Raw genomic sequence first — 13,658 nt, forward strand, 5'->3', positions numbered from 1 at the left:
TATTGATTTTAGAGAGACAGAGAGGTAGAGAGAGAGAGAGAAATATTGATGTGAGAGAGAAACATTAATTGGTTGCCTCCCTGCATGTGCCCCGACCAGAGATCAAACTGGCAACCTAGGTATGTGCACTGACCAGGGATCGAACCCGCAGCCTTTTGGTGTACAGGATGATACTCCAACCAACTGATCCACCTGGCCAGGGTCGTTTTGCCTTTTTTTTTAAAAGAAATTTCTTATAATTGGGACCACACAATGCATGGACTTTGTGCCGGCTTCTTCCACGAGGCGCACTGTTTCCAAGGTCCATCCACAATCATCGCGCTTAGCCAACCCGTCCCAGTTTTTCAGCCTGCTCTTACAGGAAACAAAAACGGGAGGTAGGAAATTTGGGGAGATTCCTCAGTAACTTGGTCTGAGCTTAGAAAGGGGGCCAATGGTAAGTAACTAAAAGCACACTGAAAAGATTTGATTACAGAAGACTGCTAATCTGTCTTTCCTTTTGTTGTAAAAGGAAAATAAATTGAATAAAACAGTATTCATTTCCCCATTTACCTTCATGTTCTTCTCTACAAACTTACATACTTTATGATTATTTTTATTTATTTATTTTTAGAGAGAGGGGAAGGAAGCAAGAAAGGGAAGAATAGAAACATGATGTGAGAGAGAAATATCTGGTTGCCTCTCGCATACACCCCGACCAGGGACCATACCGTTAAGCCAGGCAGGTGCCCTGGCTGGGAATCAAATGGGCGAACTTTTGCTTTGAGGGACGATGCCCAACTAACTGAGCCACTCCCATCAGGGCTAAACTCATAGACTTTATACACTACTGTCCTCACGGTGCAGATTAAAATGTGCTATCCTGTATTTCCTTTCCTTTACTATTGAGTACTTTTTTTTTTTTAAAGATTTTATTTATTTATTTATCTTTAGAGGGGAAGGAGAGAGGGAGAGAAACATCAATGTATGGTTGCCTTTTTGTGCGCCCCCTGCTGGGAGTTGGCCTGCAGGGAACTGGACTACAACCCAGGCATGTGCCCTGACTGGGAATCGAACCGCGATCCTCTGGTTCGCAGGCCCGCGCTCAATCCACTGAGCTACACCAGCCAGGGCTTGAGTACTTTTAAAAATAATGATGATGAGTTTTCTCTCCAGCATCCACAACCTCTCACCTGGAAATTAAACACATACAACTGCTTTTGATGGAATGTAACACTGTGACAGCCATTCAGTTTATTCAACCAAGTGCAAGCACTTAGGGCTCTGTTTATATTGAAATCCGACCAGATGGGTCTAACACCCCATGGTCATAGGACTTGGCATTGTAAGTTACGGTGTTTGTTTGATTAACAGGCGAGAGCAACTGAGAAGTACTCTGCGAACTCAATTTTTTCTCTAATAAGCGGTTACCAAAATCACAGATATCTTCTGACACACTCCTCCCCAAATCACTGAGAAGTCTACCCATAATAATAGGGGGCCTTTGAAGAGTGGGTGGTTAGAATTTCTGGTAAACACCCTCTTAAAGACTAAGTAATGTCCAAGCTGCTAAAGGAACCACCTGCGAAAACCACAGACTGTGACAGGTTAGGATGTGGGGGGAGAAGCTGAAAGAGTCAGGATGTTCAAACCTCTTTCAGTCACATTTTTAATCAAATAAAGTCAAAACTAATCTGTTCCATTTCTCTCTTTTTTAAAAGATTTTCTATTTATTCATTTTTAGAGAGAGGCGAAGAGGAGGAGAGGGAGAGGGAGAGGATCATCAATGTGTGGTTGCCTCTCGTGTGCCCTGTACCAGGGACCTGGCCTGCAACCCAGGTGTGTGTGTCCTGACTGGGAATCGAACTAGCGACCCCTTGGTCAATCCACCCCCACGCTCAATCCACTGAGCCACAGCAGCCAGGGTTGTTCCATGCCTCTTTTGCTTCTTACAGACAGAGGTATTAAATTGCCCACCTCACCGAAGCCGACATTGTAAGTGCCCCACCTGTGGCTTCAGAAGACACTTCTGTGCACATTTGTCTCAATGCCCAAGGGTTTTTTCCATCACAGCGGCAAGCTGTGTGCACAGACAAGATGGCCCCCAGGACAGCCCTCAAGAGATGAGGGTGAGGGGCTAGCAGACGTGTCCACCGCCCCCAAGGCCCCTGGTGGGACAGTTGGAGGTGTGTTCTCCACGGCCTCTCAGAGGGTCCCCAGTGGGACTGAGGCCCAGTTGCCTTCAGAGGGGACCTGCTCATCACTTACCCTTTTTGGCTTTTCTCTCTTCCCCATCTCACTTCCCCACTTTGCTTCCGGGGGTCACTTCCCAAATATATATGACTTGCCCCAAAGAAGACATCTACCAAGCTTTTAGATAAGTATGGACTTTAAAGAAATTTTATTACTACTTTGTAGCAGAAATTTCTGGATCATTCTTAAAAAGACCTAGAGGGGAAAAAAAACAAAACAAAATGATGAGAGTTGTAAACACCAAATCTGGATCTGTTCGGGGTGGCGCCCCCGGAAATTGTCATGGCTCACTGATTACGGTATCAATGCACTGTGACGGGAACCGTGGGTACTGGGCTGGGGGAGAGGGCCTGGACTCAGTGCAAAAAACTTTACACACCTTCACTGATTTCATCTTGACAAGAACCCCACGAAGTGAACACTACTATTGTCTTCATTTTACAGAGGAGGATACTGGGAGGTTAAAGTGATTGGCGTGAGGCCCCCGAGCCAGAAAAGGCCGAGGCGGGAATCCAGCCCGGGCAGCCAGTCCAGGTTCTCTGAGCAGAGCCCCTGACACAGCCCTGAGCATGTGACTCGTGTTGGATCAACCCTTGCTTGATTTCACAGTTACCACGTGCAGAGGAGCAAAGAATATGATCTGCAAAATGTCTTCAAATGTTCCAAGACTTTGAGCTGTGAACCTCCGTGGGGTCTGGCAACATCCGTGGAGTCTTTCCCCAAATGATGTTTTTAAGTGCATTAAAAAAAAAAAAAACCCACACATAGGAAAACAATTACATGGAAATGTATTCTAAAAAACATTATCAAAAACCATGCTACAGCAATATATACTCTCACCTGATGGGGCGACTACCACTGGAATGGGCTTCATACACACGTCAAATCTCTCTCAGTCACACGGTGCCCGGACCGGGTCGAGCTGCCCAGACGGTTGGGTGGTTTCGGGATAGGCGTCAATGGCTGGCTGCTTCAGAAAAACTGAACTACAAGACCTCTTCCCTCCAAGGCACCCTTTTCCTTCATTAACTTTCTAAAACACAGGTTTGATTGCATTTCTCGCCAATTCTACACCTTCCAGTGCCTGCCCTCCAGTGTCCCCAGAATCAAGTCTAGGATGCCCAGGATGACACCGTGTGACCTGAACCCAATAAATTACCATACTAACCAGTGACCAGTGCCTCCCACATCCTCCACACTCCAGCCACAGTAAATGCCCGGCCTTCCTGCTGCCCTGCCTGGGCCGCACCTGTCCAGCGCTCCCAGCTTCCTCTGCCTGGAGTAAGCGAGCACCTGTGACAGAGGCCTTCCTTCTCAGCTGAAACTCCTTCCCCAAGTCTCATTCCTTCTCCAAGGACCTCTTTCCATATGCTTCTGTGTACCATAGTTAATACCTTAGGTTATAGTCCTTATGGACACGTGTTAGGGTCCACTGCTCGAACAATACCTTATCAGTCTTAAGCAGGACTCCACGGAATACCCAGCCCGGGATGAGAGTTCCGTTACTGATGGTTAAAATGGATGTGAGCACGGGAGGTGGTTAGTCCATCTGACACAAGTCTGAGGTAACCTGCCTGCATTGGCTCAACTACTTCCCACCAAAGGTCACAGATCCCTGGGGGGTCTATGAGCAAAGCCGGAAGCAGCCCACCAAAGCCCTGAGACTTCCTCGAAGACTTGTACTATCTTAACATTTCATGTGAAACTGGCCATCTCTTCCATAATATCTTAACATTTGTTATCCAAGTCATTTCTCAGTTTTGCTCACATTTTAGAAGTAAAACGGACAGTCCTAGAAAGAAGAATCTGTCCTCTTTTGCCTGTGACTTGGGGGCCCTTTGGCCTGCCAACACTCACGTGGACGCAGGCGCCCAGGTGGAGACACCGGGGCCTGGTCCGCCGCTCTTCCTGACCCCAAGCTGAAGGTACCGTCTGGTTGCCTTGAACTCCGAGTCCCAGGAGGGCCCTCCTGCCCCCTCCCCCTGGGCAGCTGGATGCTAAATACACCCTATCAGGCAGGACTCTGCCTCCCAGCAAACCATTTAGACAAGTTATTATTTCACAGCCTATCCATTTTCTAATCTTTCTCCGAGGTTTTGTGGGGATGATTCATTCTACGAAGCGAAGCAGCTTGTTGGGTTTTTCCACGATGTCCTTTTGTGTTTGTTATGGTTTCCAGGGTGCGTTCGCTGTGGCTGGCACTTTTCACCCCAACAGGTGGCTTCCTTCTCGTCCTGACAGGGCACGCTTTCCCTCCTTTGGCCGAGGGGGTCTCAGCACGTGCCCCAGCCCTCCCATCTACTTGAGTTTGATCTACTTCTTCAAAGTTCAACTGTGGTGGGGTGGCAAGAGTGTGGGTCTCCGAGTCAGGGCGAGCTCACTCCTCGACCACTAAGTGGTTGTCCAGTCGTGTTGCAAAGGGTGTGACCTCTCCCAGCCTCCACATGCCCATCAGGAAAGATGCGAACAAACCTACCCATTTCCCAGGATTTTGTGAGAACTAAACGGGTCGGGTACGGGGAAGGATCTTACATAGTATCGGGCACAGGGTGAATGCTCAATATCTGTGGATTTTTGTTTCCTTCCTTCCTCCACGAGAGCCTGGAAACCGAGGTTGGTCTTGGTGTATCAACGAAAAGCCAGTCACAGTGAAATCTGCAGGTGGCCCCTCCCTGCCCCTCCCCAAAATAGGATCTGTGCCTTTTGCCTCAGTATCTCCAGCTCCTACCCAGCTTGGGCCATGGCACATGGTAAGGATTCCACACATGGCCGGTGACTGGACGCATGAATAAGAGGACAAAGGAACGAGTGAATGCCTTCCTCCAGAATGATAAAGGGTTTGAGACGAATAAGTTATTTCAAAGTACTCAGATCATTTGTACTATGTGAAACAGCTGTGAAAATCACTGACCCCTACACCTCCGACCCTGTCCAGTGAAAAGGGGGTGATGGGAGTCCACCACGCTCGGCTTGGTGGGAGCACAGAGGGCGGCTGAGGCCTTGAGAACTTCAAGCACCCCGTGATAGGAGGGCAGGTGGGTGGAGCAAGTCACTCACTTGCTAGAGTTGTTAGGGCAACCAGGAGATAACAGGGAAGGCGTGGAGAGGAGTTGCCCTGTAATTATTGTTGTTTCAGCATAAATACATGTTTTCTATTCTGGAGAGTAATTGCCTTGTTTCTGGGTTGCTGCAATAGGTTGTGACTGTGGAGCTGTCTTAGAGGAATGACTTCAGATGACTAAGCTCGGCTTTGCATCACCAGATGGTCTCCATCCCTCTCTCTGGCCTCAGAGGCAGCCTCCCAGCCTGTCTCGGGCGTCCCTGGTTGCTCCATCACAGTCCCTTCCCCACACCACCGCCACAGTGACTTTTCCAAACCATGAGTCAGGTCTTATGACCCTTCCTACTTAACCCTTCCCATTTCTACCTCCACTGGAATAAAAATGCAATGCCTCAGTGCCAGCTGCTGCGTGATCCAGCCCTTGTCTGCCTCTCCATCACCTGTGCCCACTGTGCTCCGGAGGCCCAGCCCTCTCCTGTGGCTCCCCAGGAACCCCAGGGCCATTCCCTCTGCCCCCACCACACACACGGCTTTGCACTCAGCACTCCGTCTGTCTGGAAACCTCCCCACCCCAACCCCCCTTCACAAGGCTGGCTCTTCCTCCTCACTGAGTTCTCAGATCCTTTCACGCCCCGGATTGTCCTTCCCTGACTTTCGGAGCTGCAGGAGCTCTCTCTCTTCCTCTCTGTTTCTCTCCACTCTTGCTTTCTCCATGTCACTTAGGACTAACTAAAATCACTGTATTTGTTCATGTTTTAGGGCTCTTTTGTCCATTTTTCCTTCCCCTGTTGGGCTATAGGACTCAGGGGTTTATATCCATCTGATTCACTGCTTTATCCCCCAGCATGAAGTGGCCATACAAGGTGTTCAATGCCTAGTTGTTAGGTGAGTAAGTGAATAAAATCTGTCCCACTGAGAATAAACAAGCTCATGTAGCAGAATCTCTGTCAACTCCCCAGCATTCTTTGCTAGAAGATGGGGGTGGCATTGTTCCTGTGAGTGGAGAGAGCAGTGTCGGGAGGAGGGAGCATACAGACTGCCAACAGCTCTCCCAGGAACATGACCTTGGAGAGGTGATGACTCACACACACAATTATGCTCAGCAGCTCTTTGGGGATCCCTGAAGCCACCTGGTAACCCCGAAGAGCTGGCAAACCTGGAAGCTGCAGATGAAGTCACTACCCCAGAATCCTAGCACAAGGCCCAGAAAATGAATTCATCCGATGTTCTGTCATCACGGCTAACACAAACACCAATCTGCATCCCCATAGTAATCAGCCCTCTTGGTTAAGAGCCGGGTGGTGGTCAGAATGGCGCTGTGGCAGTGAGTATTTAAGCAAAATGGGAATCGACTGGGAAGCTACCAGAGCTCACAGTTCCAAGAAGGGGGACTGGCATGATTAAGGCAAGGAAGTAAGGAAATGCAGGGCAGAGAAGGTGAACGATGGGGACCCGAAGGCAAGCCAAGAACGTCACAGGGGCAGGAAACCCATCCTGTTTTCGAGGCAGGTTAGGTGGACCCCTGCCTTCTCTCTTCCGTTCCTTTGAGGGCTGAGAAAGAGCAAACTTGTCTGAAGCAGGATGTCCAGGGATTAAGGAAGCAGCACCCTTTCCCTGCCGGTTCCACTTGTTGAAAAACGAAGAGGTGCCGGTAACATCGGCGTCGCCCGCCTAGGCCAACACCAAAGGGCAAAGTGGGCCCAGAAAGTCTGCACAGGGCCAGGGCCTCCAGCAGAGCAGGTGTCCCAGACGCCTTCAGGGACCAGCAGGCCCGGGGAACGTGGGAAGCCGTCTGGGGCAGGACAGGCTGTGGGGAAGCTCCCTGTGCCTGAGCAGAAATCACAAGGTGTCCATCCTGAAGGTATTTGTGATACGATCATGTGGGTTCTCTGCTTTAATGTGTGGAGGAAATGGACTCATCGGTGCCTAGCCTAAATTTGAAGCAACCTCTATCTAACAGGGTGAGGCAGCCGGCTCTTCCCAGCTTGTAGGAGCCAACTGCTTAGTTTTCAGGAATTTTCTAGCTGGTTAAGGTCGTGTTGGTAGCTTCTAGCACCATTCTTTGGTAGAAGTTAATTTGTCGTTAACTACCTTTAGCAGGTAGTTAATTTGCTGCAAATGAACTCTGCTTACAATTAGTCGTGGTGGGAATATTTACACCACAGGAAATGACAAACGAGGCAAATTAGACCTTTTTTTGTTAAGCCAGCAGCATACTACTGCTTGTATTCCTGAAATTAACTGTGCTTGGTCTTACTGTATTGTTTTTTAGCATTACTAGATTTGCATTTCTCTCCATTGCTTTTAGAGAGAGAGGAAAGGACAGAGTGAGAGAGAGAAACATCAATTGGTTGGTTACCTCTCATATATGCCCCGCCGGGGGATGAAACCCACAGCCCCATCTGAGCCCTGACCAGGAATCAAACTCACGACCTTTCAGTCTATGGGATGACACTCCAACCAACTGAGCCATACCAGCCAGGGCTACATTTTATTTTTAATCATAAATAAGATCTCCCTGCAGCATGTTTTCATTATTCTTTTGAAGGGTACATTCTTTGGCAGCTTCATTTCTCAAAGGTTTTTGTATTTTTTGATGGCCTACTTTAAATTTTTGATTCTCAACCATTTGGAGAGTATTTCCCAAAGAAGAGGCTCAGGCTCTGTACCCGATCAACCACCAGGAGCTCTGGGCGGGACTCACATACTGGTATTTTTTAGACACCATGAATAATTCCAGTGTGTAGCCAAGGCTGAGAGCCACTGCCCCAGCCTAGTGCTTCTTAAATGTTCAGGTGCATACAAACCGCTTAGGGAGCGTGTGAAAATTCAGGTCTAATTTGGTAGGTCTGGGCGGGGTCCTGAGGTTCTGCAGTTCCAACAAGCGCCCAGTGCTGCTGCTACTGCTGCTGCTGCTGCTGCCGGTCCATGGCCACACTTGGAGTAGCAAGGATGTGAATAAAGTTGTACTTACCTGTATCTAAAACGTTAGAGAAGTTCAGCCATGCAGTCCTTTTACCTCGGTGCCTTCTCAACACCAAATCTCATTATCTTGTTTTAAGGATTTTATTTATTTATTTTTAGGCAGAGGGGAGGGGAAGGAGACAGGAAGAGAAACGTCAGTGTGTGGTTGCCTGTCATGCACCCCCTACCATGCGCCCCGACGGGGAATCAAACCAGTGATCCTTTGGTTCACAGGCCAGCCCTCAATCCCTTGAGCCACACCAACCAGGGCTCATTATCTTTCTAATAATGTCTTCTATAGTCATTGCTTTATCTGAATATTTCATTTTTCCCTATGTCAGTTTTGATATTTTTCATTTTGAAGAAATCTGTTTTTCTAGGTTTTCCAATATACTGCCATAGAGTGACATTAGGTACTCTCATATTAGTAAACTCTCTTGTACCTATAACAATTCAAATCCAAAGTTTTTACAAATATTAAGCCAACCAACCAATTATCTGTGGGCTGAGACCGATCCTTGGGCTTCCAACCCTGACAACCCACCCACCCCCCCGCCCCCAATTACTTCAGTCATTTCTCTGGCTTTTGAGTTGTCGCCGTGATGACACGTCACTGAAGAGGCAGTCTCAGAAACAGTTTCAGAACTGCGTTATGCTTAACAACTATGTACTTCAATGACTTCATTTTGCAGGTGGGGAAACTGAGGCCCAGAGAAGAATGTGACTTGACCAGGAGTAGTGGAAAGGTTAGAATTAGAACTGGGGGCACCCAGGAACCCAGTCAGGAGGGAAGATGTATTGTCTATATCCTTAACATAGTCCTACCACTCAACAAGTCAGGAGTGGTCACGAATGTAAACAAGGCAGTGTTCATTTGGCTCCCAGGCCTGCTATACATTCAGACCACTTTTGTGTGTGCACAGCTTTTTCCCATGATCCCAAGGGCAAAGCTGTGCTATTAAGGAACCAACGATTGGAACGCTTGTGTTGGTTTTGCATCTGGTATTTACTTTCATGCTGTTGGTACAGCCCCTGGGATTCCTCGAAACATTGAAAATAGAATTACCACATGATCCAGCAATTCCACTTCTGGGTGTACATCTCCCAAGTTGAAAGCAGAGTCTAAAAAAGGTATTTGCACACCTATGTTCACAGCAGCACTATGCACAATCGCTAAAATATGGGAGCAACCCACGTTTCCATCAAGAGATGGATGGATGAGCGAAATGTGGTCTGTACATACAGTGGAATATTATTTGGCCTTAAAAAGGAAGGACAGGGTGACAGAAGTGGGGGAGGAGTTTCACCCAGAGCCCATAAGCATGCATGCACTCACCACTGATGCACTGGGGGCGGGGGCGGGGCGGGTGTTGCGGCTGCTGCTGCCACCATTAAATTCACAGCCTCTCATTGAAGTCAAAGCCAAAACCTACCTGTTTCAGCCATTCCACCTGCCATCCAAGCTGCTGCAGCCCTTAGCTACCCCAGCCACACTGCAGCCCCTGCCCCGGTACCCCACCAGGACAGAGCCCATCGCTTACCCCAGCTGCTGTGGGTGTGGCAAACAGGAAAAAACAAAACAAACCAGCACACAAAAAACTAGGCTTCTCCTTCCTTCCGCCTCCCCACCAACCTCACACGAGTGTTTTGCACTACCAGAACCTCACCAGCAAGGAACCCAGCTGGCAAGGAAGTTTGGGAAATGCAGTTTCCAAGCTGCAGCCCCTGAGATACAGAGGAGATGGGGAAAGGCAGGAACGAGGCCCAGTAGCCAGACAATGTCCAGGTACGGCTGCCAAAAGGAAGTGGTGAGGCAATAACCCGGCACCTGAAAGTCAGTCTTGGAACTCCAATACGTCTCACCCAGTCACAATCAGCAGCCCTGAGGTATCTCGGATTCCATCTGGCTCAGCCCTTTGTCTCCAGTCTTCCCATAAAAATGCCCAGGCCAGAGGAGGTTCTCTTCCCCAGACCTAGCGGGAACAGTGGAAAGGTACTGAGCGCCAGCTGGGAGGGGCCTGAGTCTTCTGTTAAAGCAGAAATAGGCGGCCTACAAGCCAGAGTTCCCCTCCCCTCCCAGGTGAGGAGGTGCGTTCATCTGCTCAGGCTGCCATAACAAAGCACCGCAGGTTGGGAGGCTTAAACAACAGACATTTATTTTCTCCCAGTCTGGAGGCTTGAAGTCCAAGATCAAGGTGCCAGCAGTGTGGTGTCTCCCGAGACCTCTCTTCCTGGCTTGCAGCCAGCCACCTTCCCACTGTGTCCTCACACGGCCTTTTCTCAGCATGCACACCTCCAGTGTCTCTTCTCCTCATAAGGACACTGGTCCTGTTGGATTAGGGCTCACCTTAACGATGTCATTTAAGCTCAATTGCCTCTTTAAAGGCCCTGTCTTCAAATACAGTCACAGTGGGGGCTTTAAGTCAGACATATGCTGAATTGCTGCCATCCCCTTCCTCTGTAATTGTGTGAGCTGATTCCTTACATGAGTAAGTCTTGTGTGTGTGTGTGTATGTGTGTGTGTGTGTCCTAATGGTTCCACTTCTCAGGTGAGCCCAGACCAATACCCAGAGACTATGGAGGGCGGTAAAAGCCTAAATCCCACCTCTAAGGAGAAAAATTTAAATTAAATCTGATTTTTACCTAATGAGAGAAAATGAAGTATTAAAGAACATGGCTTCTGTCAGAAAGGGTTGAGTTTCTGAGTTTCAGTGCCACAACGGCACTGTAATATCTAAGATTATTTTGCTGACCCCCAATGAACCAATTTTTGCCCCTTTGGGAAACTATATTGCTCCCATGGACAATGCACAGCTTAGAGAAGTACAAGACATGGCATCCATAAAACAAGAACAGATTGCAATTTAAAAAAATGAAGACTGAGCCCTGGCAGGCGTGGCTCAGTGGATTGAGTGCTGGCCCGGGAACCAAAGGGTTGTCAGTTCACTTCCCAGTCAGAGCACATGCCTGGGTTACAGACCAGGTCCGCAGTAGGGGGTGTGTGAGAGGCAACCACACACTGATGTTCTCTCCTTTTCTTTCTCCTCCCCTTCACCTCTCTCTAAAAACAAATAATAAATAAAATCTGTACAAAAGAAGAAGCATTACTGAAGACAACCTTTCTCTTGTTCCTGGGAGGTGTTCTGTAGCTCCTGGTAAGTAAGAATCTTAAAGGTTGGAATGATGTTTCTGGTACGTGTGTCACAAGGATTTGGGGGAAGAAGTTCTGAAGAACTAGAATAATTTTTAAAGGTAAAAGTAATATATACTCATTATAGAAAACATGAACATTTCAGAAAAGTTTGAAGAAGAAGGAGTATCAGGTGTCATTGAGCAACCTTGAAATGAATACTGTAACCATTTTGGATTGGCTTCTCCCTGCCTGGGTATTTTAAAAAATATATTATCCTACCTATCCTTTTATAATTTTATTATCAGACATTATTAAAACCATTTCATGTATAGTTTTTCATTCCTGCTATAGATATTATTATGTTACATTATATATTTTATGAGCATTTTCTTTTTTTTTTAAGATTTTATTTATTTATTTATTTTTAGAGGGGAAGGGAAGGAGAGAGGGAGAGAAACATCAATGTATGGTTGCCTCTTGTGCATCCCTTGCTGGGAACTGGCCCGCAACCCAGGCATGTGCCCTGACTGGGAATTGAACCGCGATCGTCTGGTTCGCAGGCCCATGCTCAATCCACTGAGCTACGCCAGCCAGGGCTTTTATGAGCATTTTCTTATTAAAAGTTTTCAAAAGTTTCAATGACTGCACAATATTCTAATTTATACTATAATTTCTATAATCTAATTTATACTATATTCTAGTTTATATTATAAATATATTCTAATATCCTAATTTATACTATAATTTCTATAATCAGCCTCCTGTTTCTAGACATCTAAACTATCACCACCTTTTCATTGTTCTAAATAGTGCTGAGATAAAATCTTTGTATAAATACCTCTGATAATTTTCTGAAATTGGATTTCTATGGGATTACTGATCAAAGATATGTGTAGTTTTATGGAATTTGCTACATGATGCTACTTGTGTTCTTGTCCTGTGCTAATATGGTAGCCACTAAGCCACATGTAGCTATACATAAATTTAAATATAACTTAAAAACTAGTTTCTCTGTTGCACTGGCCACTGGACTTAGTCCACAGTAGCCACATGGTGCAGGTGGGTATCATACTGAACGATGCAGAGAACATCTCCGTTACTTCAGAAAGTTCTGGAGGACAGTACTGTTTTAGGGATAACATACTTTTTGTTCCTCCATTATCAGTCTCTCTACTTTTTTATCAGCTTTGAATACCATCATTTCAAGCCTTGTTTGATAGGCAAAACAGGGAGTCTCAGTTTAATTCATAATTATGTCTAGTTTGAGTGGATCATTTTGCCCATTTTGTTAGCAATTGTATTGACTTGCAAATGCTAGTCTTGACATTTTCCCGACAGGTCTAGACGTGCTTGTAAGACACCCGAAAGGGCCTGCATATCAGGCTCCCGCCTCTGTGGCCACGCCCCAGACCAGGTCTTGTGATGCCTCTGCTGCAAAAGTGTGGAAACAGTCATCTCATATGGTGGTGACAGTGGTCGCACTGTTTTTCCGTGACCTTTCTTCCTCTTTTTCTGTCCTCTGGTGTTCAGAGCACCTCTGTTTGGTTTCCTAGCTACTTTACCTTGTTTTAGTGGCTGGGCTGCCTCCCTACCTCCCAGTGCGTGCCCATGCTCTGCCGCTTCCCCCAGCCCTGTACTCTCCGGCCAGAGGGACCCCACAGTTCCCTGTGCCTAGCACCCAGTGAGCACTGTTGAATGAAAGGCTACACATTCGAGAACAGCAGAAAGGAAAAGTAAAAAAAAAATCACTAACTTTATTTGTAATGGAACTTTTGGTCTCAGTAGCAGAGCCCATTTAAGTGTGTACTAAACATCTGTTCCCCAACAACAAACATGGTTCTGTAAAACACTTGGTATACGTGATTTATGTCACATGTTTCCTGTCCTTGGTTGACAACTGTGAATAGGGAACCAAATGCGAGCCAAGGTAACTATGGACCATGCGTGAAACAAGCAAGTGCCAATGCGGCAGTCCCTTCTCTTGCTTTGCCTTAGTCCTGAGCAATAGTAAAAAAAAAAAAAATGCACAGGACCACTTGGGGATAAGGGACGTGGTACAGAGAGGTATTTTATTTACCCTCAAGAAAAAAACACGCAGAACCCTTGATTGGTGCTCCCCAGTGAGCCTGCGGCAGGGGCCTCGTAGTCCATTACCCAAATTCAGTTGAGAGCAAACTACCTTCAGTGGCCAAAGTATTTTGAACGCTGGGGAAAATCTCTCTTCCTTTATCCCCACAGTGAAGCCAAGACTGATATGAGCTAAAGCTG

The sequence above is a fragment of the Sturnira hondurensis genome, unplaced genomic scaffold (genome assembly GCF_014824575.4).
Source record: "Sturnira hondurensis isolate 20B ecotype Veracruz unplaced genomic scaffold, ASM1482457v3 Scaffold0013299, whole genome shotgun sequence".
In the NCBI taxonomy this organism is placed as follows: domain Eukaryota; kingdom Metazoa; phylum Chordata; class Mammalia; order Chiroptera; family Phyllostomidae; genus Sturnira; species Sturnira hondurensis.